General features: G+C 33.6%; 1 protein-coding gene across 1 annotated transcript in view; it reads left to right on the top strand.

Annotated features, from left to right (window-relative positions):
• The window catches only part of LOC112046921 (uncharacterized), a gene marked incomplete in the record, with an annotated part of 744,411 nt that overhangs the window by 451,845 nt on the left and 275,876 nt on the right, over positions 1-16,690 (top strand).

Here is a 16,690-nt window from a genome sequence, read left to right as displayed (position 1 = left end):
ACATTTCGACAGAGGAAATATATTTTAGGTACGTTATAAAATCTTTTTACATTTAGGAATACAGCCTTTTTATGTAAAAGTTATTTGATACAGGTACGAATGTTTTATGTAGTATAAAATTAATGTTTTATTATTGATTTATGTTTCACTTGTATATTTTATTAATTGTTGTTATTGTTCATTTTGATAACAAATATCAACCATTGCTTTATATTTAGACAGGTACGTACCACGATATATGACATGATTTTTACTGTAAATTTTTGGAGTTCTTGCAACAGGAAACATCAATTTATCGTGGTGGTAGGTACGTACCACGATATATTGATGTTTCGTTCGTTCAAATATAACATTTGAAGTTGATCTATCACAAAATAAGTTTAAAAATACTTGTTAACTTTTTATACTTGAACACTAACGTCTTTAACAAACCAAATTATTAAATAATTCGGTGCGTATAAACATTTTTTTGTTTTTCCCGTAACTGTATATAACTTCATAATTTTTTTTTTATTTCAGCATACTGGTTCCTAATAAGTACAGTACAGTGTTTTGGCTTTCATACATTTAAATGCAAACTTACAATGTGTTTTTAAAATACATAACTCATAGGAGATTAGATAAAAAAGATAAATGAAATATTAGAATGTAAAAGAACAAGAAGGGTGTTATAAAACATTTATCCTGTTTTCATTAGTCAGCGTTCGGCGTGATATCAATATGATTTAGTATTAAGAACAACTAAAAGATGCTGAGTCTTACATAGTTGCCAATAAATCTAAACTTTGCGAGAAAGTAATTTTGTTTCTATGCTTATACTGCTCTGGTCCCAGAGATAACTACTTTTTGTTTGCTATGTTTGTGACATAATCGTAACTACTTCTCACTGATGTTTGTTTTGAGATTATTGTTTGGTACTGGATGACCCGATGGATATCAAAGACGTGTCAATATCCACACAAAAAACCTATTTTTTTTTAACTTATAGCCGATATTTGAGCATTCTTATAAATATAACAATATCGAATCATCATTATTCGCCTGAACCGTTTTGGATATTTTAATTTTTTTCGTTTAAAAGGGTATATACCTGAGGTCATCTTTGTCATGTTAGGATCGGATGATGGAATCCTGGAGAAATCGAGGACTTTTAAAAATCGTAGGGATGACTAGTCCGTTTGTTTATTTTTTCATTAAGTATTTTAAAGCACTCAATACTTTATTGTACTGTTTTTTTACTATTTATTGCATTTTAATTATTGTTTCCTAACTATTGTAATATTTATTGTATATATTATGACGATGGAACCACCACCTCAGTCAGTACGACTGAGGTGGTTCCATTGGATAGGATCTAATGACTTTTAATGGCCTCCGCGGCGCAGTGGTGTGCGCAGTGGATTTACAAGACGGAGGTCTTGGGTTCGATTCCGGGCTGGGCCGATTGAGGTTTTCTTAATTGGTCCAGGTCTGGCTGGTGGGAGGAATCGGCCGTGACTAGTTACCACACTACCGAGAAAGACGTACCGCCAAGCGATTTAGTATTCCGGTACGATGTCGTGTAGAAACCGAAAGGAGTGTGAATTTCATCCTACTCTTAACAAGTTAGCCCGCTTACATCTTAGATTGCATCATCACTTACCATTAGGTGAGATTGTAGTCAAGGGCTAACTTGTAGAGAATAAAAAAAAAATTATACTTTATTGTACTGAAAATTTCATTGAAGAGAAAGCCTAGCCTATAAATCCAATCCAGGACTCAAACCCCACCGCGACCTCGTTACCGAATAGCCACAAGGTAACAACCGGACCAAAAAGACATTTTATTAAAGTTTCGAATAAGTAGGCATTAACTACGTATATTCTGTTACGTATTACTAATTACTACTATATCAAGTAGTAGTATATTGATTAATAACGAGCATCGAATACAATTAATATTAAATTAATGTATTCAGATGATTAGAGTGTTATGTCTTATATTATAGCATATTCTGATTTATAATATAATAATTAGGGACGACGTTAATCATACTCGTGTTATAAAATGAGTGTGAGTACTATGTGCCTTTTTAATAATAGAAACTAAAATTTAGTACTTAATAATAAAAAAAACAAATAATTCAAAACATAGTTAGTTCCATCAATCTAACTCCAGAACGACTGAATGGATCAGAATGAAATTTGACCCAGAGATAGAATGCAATCTGGAATAGCATACGAGCTACTTTTCAACTGACGAAAAACGGGGAGAAGATTAACAGACGTGTATATTTTTTTTTCATGTATGAACACGTGTAGCTTTTACTGAGTAGTCCCGATTTTAATATAATTTTTATTTACGAAATTACGAAACTAAAAAGGAAAAAATAACATAATAATACTTTCTACCTATTGATCACTTTGAAGTCGGTGCCAATCCCGGGTAGTGTTGATTTTAGTCGTTACTGAAAAAAACACATGAAAGAAAAACAGAATGTCTGAGATACAAAAATCTTTATGAAAAGTACGCCTGAATTTAATAGATTACTGGTTTGATAGATAACCATCTTCAAAGTGATCAATACGTAGAAAATATTATAATATCTAATGTTATTTTTTCCTTTTTAGTTTCGTGAGTACGTTAATGTTTAGAAGTCGTTTGTATTTTGTTTTAATAATTATTATTACAATGTTCTCACGGGGATGGGGTGTGTGCGGGTAAAACCGTAGAGCAAGTTATATATCATAAAGGAAACAATACTCGTGTACTAAATATTTCGTTACATTGTAAAAAGACTATTTTAACCAAATAAAAGGGCAAAATCCCTTAAAAATTTTCACTCGGCCGACTAAAGGCGCGCTTTGTCACCAAAATAGGAGGTTTTCAGTAAAAACAGTTACCTTTATAAGGACTTAACGTCGTAGGAAACGGCCGAATAAGTATACGAGGGGGGACTCTCTCCTTCGTTGATAACAGAATTATCCGAATGGTGCCATCTATCTTTTAAATGTGCACCTTACTTTTGTTACTTTTGGGTCGCGATGCGTTGTTCTGGCGTGTCCGCTTTATCCTCAACGGTTTTTAAGCAAAAATATAAACGATCGAGTTATGTTTTCACGCTATTGTGAACTTTTTATTTGCTGGGGAACGGTTTTTCTGTGGAATGCTTTCAGTTCTCGCGGTGTTTAGCTTGTGATAATTTGCGGGAACGATTTATATTGTTGTTAGGTTAAAATGTTTATGTCGCTGTATTTTGTGTTTGTTATCAATTGTCTGGGTAGGTTTCAAGTTAAATTGGAGAAATTTATAAGGAAAGATGTTTTTGTAATAAACTCATTCATTTAAAATCCAATATTAACGAATTAGAGGCCCAAAGTATGCTATAAAAACTACCTCTAAAAATCTACATTCTGTTCTAATAACTTGCTAAAGTAGGTATTACAGTTCTCTAGCGTAATTTTAGTAGAAGCTTTGAGTAGCTAACAATGGTCAAATAATTAATTATCTGAATTTTCGGAAGGATTTTAGTAATATCATCAATATTTATGCATAATAAACAGTCGGTTTAGCATAAGGCACATACATTTTTATTCAGACTCCAGCCAACATTGCATTGCATTACAGAGTCGTAAGCCAACATTGCATTATCAGTCAGTGAAACTTTATTATATTAACTAAAAATTTAGATCAAACAAATATTAAGCAATAGAGTAACGTTATAATATCATCAATATTAATGCATAAATAAACAGTCGGTCTAGCATAAGGTACAACAACTTTTTATTTAGATTCTAGCCAACCTTGCATTGCATTGAAGAGTCGCTAGCCAACATTGGATTATCAGTTAGTGAACAATTATCTAACAATTTAGATAAAATAAATATTAAGTTATAGAGTAACGCTTTATCATAAATATTTATGCATAATAAACAGTCAGTTCAGCATAAGGCACAACAACTTTTTATTAAAATTCTAGCCAACCTTGCATTGCATTGAAGAGTCGCTAGCCAAAATTGCATTATCAGTGAAACAATTATCTAACAATTTAGATTAAACAAATAATAAGTAACAGAGTAACGCTTTATCATGAATATTTAAGCATAATAAACAGTCGGCATAAGGTTAAGGTTAGCATAAGGCACAACAATTTTTTATTAAGATTTCTAGCCAACCTTGCATTGATTGCATTGAAGAGTCGCTAGCCAACATTGCATTACCAGTCAATGAAACAATTATCTAACAATTTAGATTAAACAAATAATAAGTAACATAGTAAAGCTATAATATCATCAATATTTATGCATAATAAACAGTCGGTTCAGGATAAGGCGCAACAATTTTTTATTAAGATTTCTAGCCAACCGTGCATTGCATTGAAGAGTCGCTACCAACATTGCATTGTCAGTCAGTGGAACAATTATCTAACAATTTAGATTAAACAAATATTAAGTTATGGAGTAACGCTATAACAACATCAATATTTATGCATAATATACAGTTTCCGTCCGGTTTGCAGGTTAAACCGCATAATGCATTAACTGATTACCACCGCAATCCATCTTCTGACGCGTCCCACGCTGCACCCTGCGACTTCTAAGACCTCGTTCAAATTTAACTCTGTTTAAGTGCCGACAGAGCAAAGTATTTCATTATTAAATTTTACACACAGTTTGCAACTTTAAAACCTTAAAAAAGGGCTTTATTTTCTTATTAAATCTAAATAGAGTCAAAGCGAAAGTTAAGTATGGATGGATTTTTGTTATCGCTGTAAAATAGATGAATAGGTCTGAATAAACAGAGATTACGTTGTAATTTGAAAATAGCTTATAGGCTATTTATTTTTGATGCTCACATACTGCTTCGTAGATACAATGGTTAGCCTTAGTGCCTTTGGATAACAAGGTTTTGTAATCCTAGAATTTTTTCAGTAAAAATTCAGCCTGTTGGGAATTTGGTAATGTTGCAAGCCCAAGCTTCGGATAGCACGTTAAGACATTGTTTACGGTCATTGTCATTAACATCTGATATTGATCGTTAAAGAGTCGAATATTGGGACAGCGTGGTGGGTCTAAACTCCATATCACTATCGCAACGAGGCCTTGCACTAAATCCGTCGTGTAAGTTGGCTAATAATGATGATTATTATGGATTCTCAGCAGATACGCAAAAATGTTCAACCTAAGTGTTAATATGATTTAAATTAAACATACTATGAAATTTTGTCCCGGACGTGCAAAATTGTACGAGCCGGTTATACAACCGAAGATAGGCTCTTCAATAATAACTTTATCGTGGGCTTAATTGGAACACTGGATAATTATGTGGGATCGGTATTAATGACAATCGTGATATATTGCTGTGGTGTACAATTTTATATTCTTGAATTGACAATAATTTATTGAGACCACAATGACAATTCGTAAATTAAGCAATTATTGCATTTTTCAGTGTCAATTTTAACAATGTACCTACTCGTATTATTTTGTTGAGCATGTCAAATTAACATTTTGGCGTGAATAATTAATGTTGAATGTCATGTTTTCATTAGAAGTTTTATGTTTTCACCTACAGTTTATATATACTAGCATTATAACACTGAAGAGTTTGTTTGCTTGAACACGCTAATTTCAGGTACTACTGATCCGATTTGAAAAATTATTTTAGTGTTAGATAGCCCAGTTATCGAGGAAGGTTATAGGCTATATGTTATACCCGTATTTCTACGGGAACGGGAACCACGTCAGTGAAACCGCGCCGTGTTAGCTAGTAATTTATAAAGACATCTACACAGTTTATACTCATATTTATAGATACTACATATTAAAATTCGTAAATTAAGAAATTATTTAATTTTTATTGTTAATTTTAACAAAGTTACAAATATTATATTGTTTGGTCAAATTAAGTTTTGGTGAAAAACATTAAACCTTAATTATTCAAATAAGGTGGACTGTTTTTTAATAAAATAGAAGTATTATATTTTTACCTACAGTTTGTAATACGTATGCCACGAAAATGTAGTTTCAAAACCGGAAAGGGGCTGGAAGAGACATTGAAAGGCAGTAAACAATGAAAATACAGAAAGGAGGAATATGTAAAACACATACTGTGATAGCTTTTCTTCTTGAGGCTATATTCGGTGCGATGATTTCATTTCGCGCCAATGAGCAAACATTTTGAACAAAAATCGGGAATGTAAAAGCATTAAGCCTCCGTGTATTTTGCGTGCCATTACATTTATATATTTATGAAGATAACGTTCAATAAAGAAATGTTTGTAAACGTATTGTTTTTTTTTTAATTGTCAACGATTTCACAAATAGAAGTTGCTTTAAATTTTCACTTGCGGAAACTGTATTGCGTAAATATTTATTAACTTTACTTTATTCCCATAACAGAGGTAAGTTTTACCAACGTGATTTAATAATAATCGAAAAAACCAAAACCTTTTGGGTTCATGGGCGCGAATTATTCTAACAATATTATTCGGGCAATCAAAGACGTCTGATCTGATCAACTTTTGGATCGAGTAAATCGAATCGCATTAATGAATGATCCCAGAGCGCAATGCGAAAGTTCAGGGGAAGTTTTCTTACATTTAATAAAATGACTGGTGTTTGTCGAACTTTTCCAGCTCACAAATTATCAGTAGGAAACACAAATAATAGTTGACGTAGGACGAGCTAGGTATACGGGCATGGGGGTGGCGAGGCGGGGGAGAGGGGACGAAGGCGGTAATCAGTCCGGACAGTAATTCGGGGAGCCTTAAGGGTGTGATTGGTTAGCGCAGACAAGGGTTCCACTACTGGCATCCTTGGAGAGAAGAAATACTTTAGTTCAACATTTCCAATGTGGTTTTGTTTTGTAGCTCTTCGAGATTAGGCAATTTCTCAATAAACATGTGACTGCCCGGCAGCTACTATTGCTTAGTTTGTGTGAGGTCTCCCGAGAAATTAACGTGATGCCAAAGTATAAGTTAAAGTAACTTAATAAGATTATACGATTATTTCTTTTATCTTCATAAATCCTCCCGAATTGCCATCTCATTTTGATTCTAGATATAGGCACTTGTCAAAGATATTAGGTACAATGCACAAATATGAGCAAAAATATCGACGGAATACCCATTTCCTCGCTTTCGTAATCCAATTTAGGACGAAACACCGAAGGGAGGTCAAGCGCAGGATACTCCGGTCGACACAAAACCGCCTTCCTAGTTTGCTATTGACAACTTTTTAAAAGAAAAATCCAATAACTTATTATTTATCTACCTAACCTACTACTGCCGAAACGAACGATATTCCCTATCTGCGATTTTGAACACAAAAATCTTTGAGAATTTATTTTTTAACCCAATTAAATTTTCTTTGAATCTTTTGAACGCAAAAACCAGAAGAATAATGGCAGCCTACGCAACACTCATCGGTTTTGAGTACACAGCCGACCAGTGAAGGGCCCTCGAGCCTCCCCTAGTCGGCAGACTTCGGATATCTTTGCACCTTAATTACACTCAGCTCAGTCGAAGTACGACACGTATAGTCTCAAACGTTGTATCCAAAAAGGGAGTGAACATTTTTGAAGATCAAGTAATCCCCTTCACGTGTACCGCAGAGAGTGCTTCGCAAAAAATTATGTAATATTCTGACTTAAAAATTGATGCCAAACGCTGATTAGCTATAATTTATGTCATGTTTTTCGGTACCTAGACGGCAGAGTTCTCTAATGGAAGCCCTATTCAGTTGAAAGCCTAGAGCCTACACTGTTTTATATATTTTTTTTAATATATTCGGAATGGGATATTTCTTTCGTAGAATACGTATAAATTGAAGAGCAAGGTCAAAAATATATATTTTTTATAATTTATGCGCGTTAATTTATTAAAGTATCAAAAATAATTATGAAAGATTTAAAAAAGGAAATTTTCTTATAAGATAGCGACACCAGCGGTGAATGAGATAATTAAAATGTACTTGTCAGGAAACGATTATAATTATGTGTAAAATTATTAATTAGTGAGAGCGCCCAAATTAATAAAAGAGTATTCCCTTCTCTTCTTTTCTCAGTTTGCGTTTGGAACCATAGTGTGAAAAAATTAATTTCACTTTCTTTTAACATCGTGTCAATAATTTTAACTCAATACTAATAATAATAAATTAAATATTAAAATCTTGGTACTCAAACAAGATATTAAAATAAAATATATGCTATTCTTAGCAGTAACAGTTGAACGTTATAAGTGCGAAGAATAAAACAGTTATGCTAAGCACCTTTTCTCATAACACGATAGAACAAAACAAAGTTCAAAATAATACTGTCACATGTGTATGTAAGTTATGATCACATTAAAACATACTCGCCTGAGCCCGCTTACATTCCTCACAGTGCTCGAAGCCCAGTAAAGCCTCTTTTATCTTACAACTTCTACATTATCTGCCGAACTCTTCCATAAATTTGTGTTTCTGAGTCTACTTACGCTTATCAAGTCAAAACTACCAAAGTGTATATTTATTTGTTTCTATTTTCTCCCTGATTGACTCCGTAACTTTTACGAAGACTCGATCGGCATGGGTTAGTCTACCTTCGGAAGTTTCGCGCCCCTGATTCAAAATCAGTTAATGCAAAAGTTTATTTTTATAAGTAAGATTACACGGAGTTGGAATAGAAGTTTTTCCAAGCAGCTTTCTTTCGGAAATCCTACAAGGTATGGAAAGGTTGCTCGAAAGATTCGTGGCTTAACGCTGAATTTGAAATAATTTCGCTCTTTTAGCACGAAATACCTACCTTGCAATGTAACTAATGCATTTAGTTAGATTTAAGATAAAATATACTTTTATCAATGAAAATTTAATATTCCTATAAGGTAATATAACTATAAATGCCTTGAAAAACATTTTTCGAGAAAATTGCAACTTATACCTAATGGTGTCTATTAAAATTAATTTAAATAAAAAATATATCAAAGATATAAAAATATAGTTGTGATAAGAACAAAGCATTGAATAATGTCAGCAATAAGTTTTATAGTGTTCTTGTTCATATTTTTTTTTTATGAAATGACTTTACCTATTCAGTATTTTAATTTTTTTCTTATTTCAGTACTGTATTACGTATTACTCATTAACATTACATTGACATTGTATAACTTCCGGCAGACGAAGGCCGGCACACGATTATTTAGCAACAGGACCCCAACGTACAAACATGCCGTGAACTCTGGTATGTTATTATGTAAAAAATTAAAAAGGTTTATTTGCTAAGCTACCTTCAAAGCGCGTAATGGGCCAAGCATGTTAAATATTTAGGAAAACCGAGCATCATCCGACAAAGATACTTTTGTACCAGTAAATATTATTATTGCATGTTTAGGCGGCTGTAAATTTTTGATGCACCAATCTACAGATAAAAAAAAATTAAAGTGCCTGTTTGTAATTTTAAATTAACAAATTTTCACTATGGGCGGGGCACATAGTACGAAGAGCCGATGGACGTTGGGGTCCCAAAGTGCTGGAATATCGACCCCGAACTAGTAAGCGCAGTGTTGGCCGACCCCCCACCAGTTGGACTGACGACATCAAGCGAGTCGCAGGGATTCGCTGGATGTAGGTGGCTCAGTATCGTGATGTTTGGAAGTCCCTACAAAAGGCATATGTCCTGCAGTGAACGTCCATCGGCTGATATGATGATGATGATGATGAAATTTTCACTTAATGCATATGAAAGTGGACTTATATATTTCTAGTAAATTTTTACAACTATACTAATATTATAAAGCTGAGAGAAGAATAAACAAACAAATGTTTATTTGATTGAACGCGCTAATCTCAGGAAGTAGTAATCCGATTTGAAAAATTCTTTCAGTTTTAGATAGCCTATTTATCGAGGAAGACTATACATTATTCCCATATTCCTACGTGAACGGGAACCACGTGGGTGAAACCACGCGGCGTCTCTCTCCGACCTCTTTCGAAATATAATTTTTTAAATTTGTCTCTGTGTCTAGACTCTAGCTAGACCAAGTGTCTAGCTAATCCCTGAAACGGATTTGACAGGATTTTACTAACAGACAGCTGAAGAAATATGAAGAAATATTTCTACGGTAACGTAAAATACGCGTGTGAACCCGCGGATCGTTCACTAGTTTGATAATAATAGAGAGAAATTCCTTCAAGTTTCTGGCGTAATTAAATTTGGAATCGTTGGAGAATTTTAAAATGGCTACATGATTTTTAGCGACACCCACTCCGTCATAATACGCCATTAACGCTTGAGCGACGCGGCCTCTAATTCACGTTTAAAAGCCTGCACTCGAGTCAAAGTCAGCTGTAATTTCGTCTAAGCCAGCGATACCTAGCAAAAATCTAATTTGTCAAGAATTATATTGTGGCTACTAGAATTGTGGGCCGTAATATTTTTATTATTTTCAAGAAAGTTCTTTTTCTTCCTAGATTATTATTGTAAGACGTGATAAGAAGACTTAAGCCGACGTTTTATCAACGGAGATGATGGATTATTTTTTAGAACAATTAGAATTTTCTTATAATGTATTTGATGGAAATGCTTTCTCAACGTCTTTCTTTACTTTACGGCCTAACGAATCGGTGACTTAAATATAGACTAGCAAATAAAACAAATTTAACTGTGAAATTATTGGAAGTCCTAGGAAAATGTTCTCGTCGACACAGTGTTATTAGAGTTCCATAGTTAACACGGAATCCTTACAGGTTTGCTTTGTCATTCTGTTCGTCTGTCCGTCTGACCGTCTGCGGTTTAGCTGACATTTTTAGTACTAGAAAGCTGAAATTTAGCTTATTTTTTAATTTTCTGGCCATTATGGATTAAGGATCGTTTATTTCATTACTTTGGGATGTTTTTGGATAGCAAAATTCTTTAAAAAATAATTCAGAATTTGGTTTAAGAATCTGTTTGTAAAAAAACAAAAATTAACACTTTGAAATTATCACTAATTTTGTTAGTTTGAAGGGACCACCAGTTTAAACTAAACGGTTATCTATGAATCCGTCTAAAGTTAATAAAACTAGAGGCCCTATATATTAGAAAGAGGTTAGTATTATTTAATTTTAAATACTGTAGGAAAGTAAAGCTGCAGAGATTTCGGAAAATTTCGGAAAATTGGAAGCTGAAGAGTTTGTTTGTTTGTTTAAACGCGCTAATCTCAGGAAGTACTGGTACGTTTTAAAAAATTCTTTCAGTGTTAGATAGCCCATTTAATGAGAAAGGTTATAGAATATATATTATCCTCGTATTCTTGCGGGAAAGAGAACCACGCGGGTAAAACCGCGCGTAGTTGGCGTATAAAAATAACTTAAAGCAAAACAATAATCATCATTCATCATCATTATCAACCCATATTCGGCTCACTGCTGAGCTCGAGTATCCTCTCAGAATGAAAGGGGTCAGGCCAATAGTCCACCACGCTGGCCCAATGCGGATTGGCAGACTTCACACACGCAGAGATTTATGAAAATTCTCAGGTATGCAAGTTTGAGACACGTGATATATAATTTCTTAAAATGCACACAACAGAAAAGTTGGAGGTGCATACGAACCCATACCCTCCGGAATCGGAGGCAGAGGTCGTATCCACTGGGCTATCACGGCTCTCCAAAACAATAAAGCGGACGGAAACTTGTGTAGGAGTGTATTGTCAGTTGCCTCACTAAGAGTATGAATTTCCCTAAGAAACACAAACTCGCCAGTGAGCCTAACAAAGAGATGCAAACTAATTCGTATTAGTTACGATTAGTTTCCTGGCTTGTCAGACGCAGTCGTGGCTCGTTTTACGGGCTCTTCCGGGCCGCTACACTGCCCTTCAACGTACTTGTATATAGGGTGACGGAAGTACATAGGTTAAGCAATGATTTTGTACTTTATACCTATATTAGCAGACACAGCAAACGTTGTTTTGCCATAATCCTATTAAAAAATAGGGGTTGATGGTAGATGGGTCAAAATTTAGGGTTAGTATTTTAAAGCACCTCACCATAAAAAATTAAAATTTTGTCCAAAAAATTGGGGTGAACCCTTACCACTTAGGGGTATGAAAAATTTATGTTGGCCGATTCTTCGACCCACCCGATATGCACAAAAAAACTCATGAAAAATATCTGTATATTTTATATTTATGTCATATCTTATATGAAGTAGTTGTTCATTATTTTATAGTTTGTACCATTCAAGTGCAGTGGTATTTGTAGATAGTATATCAATAATTAATATTCGGATAATAATTAGTGCAAACGTTTGGTAAACGTTTGGTTGTTCGGTTTGTTTTTTTTGTTCACTCTAATTTATTTTTACTTACAAAATAAATACTATCAGGTAAATACGAAGCACAACTACAAAATCTATTAAATAAATAAAATTGTATGTGAAATTGTCCTATCACACCTATAAGAAGTAGCGCTTTTATGTTCTATTCGCCTAACAATGTCTGTCTTTATATCGATGAAATGGATTTTTATTAATAATATGTATTTTTTTGTTTTCAGGTAATATTCAATTGGTTTCCGTCATAACACCTACTCAAGTATGTAAACTTACAAGTTTTAATCACACTGCGCGATAATTTAACATACATAGAAAACATGAAATATATGTAAATTTTCCAGACAAATCTAATCCCATTAAATTTTATCATGAAAACCGCTTACATTTCTATTTCATTAATAATTAAAGTACAATCTCACTTGAACGCCGCGTTCCTCGTCAAAACTTAAATATTTGGACACCACATATTATAGCGGTTAGATTCTCATTACAATTACATTATGTAAATAGAACTTTGTTTAACGAAAATACCTTCGCTTTGCTTGCCGAGCTCTTTCTATTAACAAATTCTGCTGACCTGCCCGTTCCCGCCAAAATGTGTTGAATACGAAAAATCTTGAAATCTTTTCAGTATATTGAAGCGCTGCGAACTCTTTTATTTTACGTATATTACCTGGGTACTACATTTCACTTAAGTCTGAGCTCTTTTATGATAGATTATAGGATGTTCTTAAGTCAGGATAGGTCCTTTGTTATGAAAGACGCTTTCATTCTAATAAACGCATCCGCCGCTTGACAATGTCTTTATTCGTAAGAATTATATCATTCATCCTTAAAATGGATTCCAAAGGAGGGAAGCAATTTCATTTGTGAGAACCTGCTCCTGCTTATAATCCGTCCGAGGTAATAACATTTCATATTCGTAATAGAATCATTTTGCGTCGCACGGAAACTTTATAGTCTCATTTTCATTGAAAACGTTTAGTAGACATAAACTTGTAGAATAATTTGATGCATAGCTCTGGAGAGGAAAGGGCACAATCTCCGGAGTCCCTTATTCAGTTAATCAACGAGCCCATTCTCCAAAACAAACCGTGTTTAAAATATTTCACAGATACATAATATTTATTCATTTGTTTTTAGTAAATAAATTGACGACGTTCTGTAAATAATGTGAAGAAAACTTTTTCTTTTATTATTTACAAGTTAGCCCTTGACTACAATCTCACTTGATGGTAAGTGATGATGCAGTCTAAGATGAAAGCGGACTAACTTGTAAGGAGGAGGATGAAAATCCACACTCCTTTTCGGTGTGGATTTTCATCCTCCTTTTCGGTGTGGAACGTGGTAGGTTTCAGGCTTTCAGCTCAATATCTTATTTCTTTTAATAAAAAAGCCCTGTACCCTAAAGAAACCCATTAAAAATATGCTGATGATATTGATGATGTGTCCAAAAACGTTCAATCTTAAAGCTCCTGCTGGCCTACTCAAATAAACATCAAATCAATTGACAAAATGTCATTTACTCGTACCCACTGTGTGATATCCACCAGTAAGCACCGGATGACAATTTCGTATATGTCAACTAGCATACGTCAAAGATAGTAAATTACACAGAACACAACAGAATAAAATACCAAAAAAACTAGTATTTTAAAACAAAAATAAACACAAAAAATGCACCAAATCCAACTTTTACAAACATTAATCAAAACTAATATTAATTATTATATTAATATACATAGCGTCTTGTTAATACTAAAACTTGGATATTCCCTAGTGTAGACTAAACTAATTCTGTACGTTGTAACTAATGAATGAGGCAGCAAACGATTTGGCGTATGAGTGACATATTATGACGGCACTTTAAATTTAATGGTTGATATTACATGATTTCATTTCATGTAAGTCTAGAATCATGTCATACATTGTTAATAGGCACGTCATTTTTATGTTAAAATAAATTCAGTAATATTTAACTTTACTTAAAAGTAAATTACTTTGTAAAACAAGCAGTATTGGCAACATTAAAATTAAAATCGTGTTTCTTGCTTTGTTGTACATACTCCAAAGTTTAGTTAAAATATGATAATATCTCGTATATATATATTACTAGCAGACGCCCGCGACTTCGTTCGCGTGGAAATCAATGTTAACTTTCAAGCCCTATTTCACATCTTTAGGGGTTGAATTAAAAAAAATTTTGAATCACATTATATTTTGTATTTTTTTATGATTTATTAACATTTTTTTTAAAAACTGTAACTCTTAAAATAAAGGACTTTCGATACAAACCACGTTTTCAAGCTCTTCTTATTTTATTTTCGAAATAAAAAGTATCCTATAACCTTCTTCGTATTATGGTCTTAAACCATGCCAAGTTTCATTTGAATTCATTCAGTAGTTTTAGCGTGATGCCGAATAACAAAAAAACACGGACAGACAGACTAAAAATCGAAAAAAAATATTGTATAACTTTTTTAATACTTGTAGATAAATTAATCCAAGACTTACGAGCTATATCATAAACGCTAAACGATATCTATGATCTATAAATTCATTTTTAAATACATTTAACAATTTTATGTATAAATCCATAAAATTGTAAAATTAACTTTCATTGAATTAATCCTTGCGGTGCCACTGCAGAAGACATCGTAGAAAATCGCTAATTAAATGTAGGAGGATAAGTAAAAAGCGGTTTACCTTCATAAAAGTTATATGAATATTCATCTACAAAGTAAACTTATAGGGTTTGTCTTACTTTTGAAGTACCTTTTAAAGTAGTTTGTCCGCTCTTCTTGCGCTTTAGCTAGATGAATTTAATAATTTTCTGTTTTTATTAATCTCGCCAAGACTCGATTGCATACAACTAAAGGTTGTAGCTCATTAGAGCCACCCGTTGACTACGCGGGGTTCACTGGTGAGAAAGCGGCGTCCACCCACTGCGACGGCGAGGCAGTGCGAGTCAGGTCCCGGGTGGCACTAATGAGCTATGATCTTAAAACGCGTGGTAAAAAATAAGAAAATTTAACGCATACTGACGGCCAAACTCCATCAGAAAGATGGCACTACGTTTTAATGATGAATTGATTATGTCTCTACATTTAACATTATTTTTTTTTGTTAGGTTTTTTTTGTTGGATCTGTCTTTTAAGCAATGTGTACAAAATACTCTAAAAAAGATTAAGTCAGAAGCTAGTAAATGAAGTAAGAGCCATACCTCATTTTATGAAAAAATAAAAGATTAAAGTATGTCTGGTTTTTACAGGCTCTAGTTCTGTAAATTACAAAGGTAATGATTACTAAATTAACAAACGACGACAACATTATATTATGTTATTGCACGAATTCAAGGTAATGTAATTTATTGCGTTTAAAAGTTAGTGTTGGGTGTGCGTAGTCGACTGCAGAGGTGATCCGGCGCCGCGCTGAGACAAGATTTATGTAAGGACTTTTGTTTGTGCGAGTACTTAAGTAGGGGGAGGCTCATCTACATTCGGTTCCATTCACACCAGATATCTATAAGCCCATGTACACAAATACATCCCTTTCGTGTTTGTTTGTACCAACGAGTGCTAATTGAGTAGTCGAATACAGTATTTGTGTCCTAAAGTTGTACGGGACACGTTTATCTCCTTTGGGTAGAAGATATAGAGTTTGTGTGGTATGTATATAATTTTATAAATTGTAATCTATAGTTACAAATTGCTAAAGACCTGGAAAAATGGAAATGGAGGGTGGTTCTAGCAAGAATTAAAACTATTTTAATAAAATACTAATTTGCTATAGGTAATTTCGCAAAAATGTAAATTTAATATTCAACTGGATTTTATCTAATTTTTTAATTATTAATCTATGGTCATCACATCTCTAGAAAATTACTTTAATACAAGATAAGCTTTTGTGAATGTAACTTAAATAAAAGCATTTTAAAAAATTCACAGAGACTTGATGGTTAGTATAAAAAGAAATCACAGCATTGTCATTACTCTGTACGCTGTATTTATGCAGAAACTCTACCTTGAAACTAAGTAGCAGCTTTGCAGCGGATCCATAACAAAGTACAGTGTACCCCCTTTTTGTCTATCCTCGCAATAGTTATCTTGACAAGACGGAGGCAAAAAAAAACGCCCCGTTTTAAATTCGACGTGTCTACATACATATATTTTCCTTTGTAATTTCTCGCCATAGACACATCATCTGGCGTGGCGTTTTGTTGGGACGTAGGAAGTTCCTTTGTCTTCGCTATGAAAGTCAGAACTGTAAGGAATATCCAGCTCTCGAGAGAGTTGTGTGTAGGCATTGTTACGATGAAAAATCTACATCTAGACTTTTATGTGGCCCCGCGACGAGCAACACGTGGCTGCTAAGTAATGAATCGGGTTTTTAATTATAAAGTTGCTGTGACGTAAAATTT

This window comes from Bicyclus anynana, chromosome 5, assembly GCF_947172395.1.
Source record: "Bicyclus anynana chromosome 5, ilBicAnyn1.1, whole genome shotgun sequence".
Lineage (NCBI taxonomy): Eukaryota > Metazoa > Arthropoda > Insecta > Lepidoptera > Nymphalidae > Bicyclus > Bicyclus anynana.
This window is presented reverse-complemented; position numbering and strand designations above follow the sequence as displayed.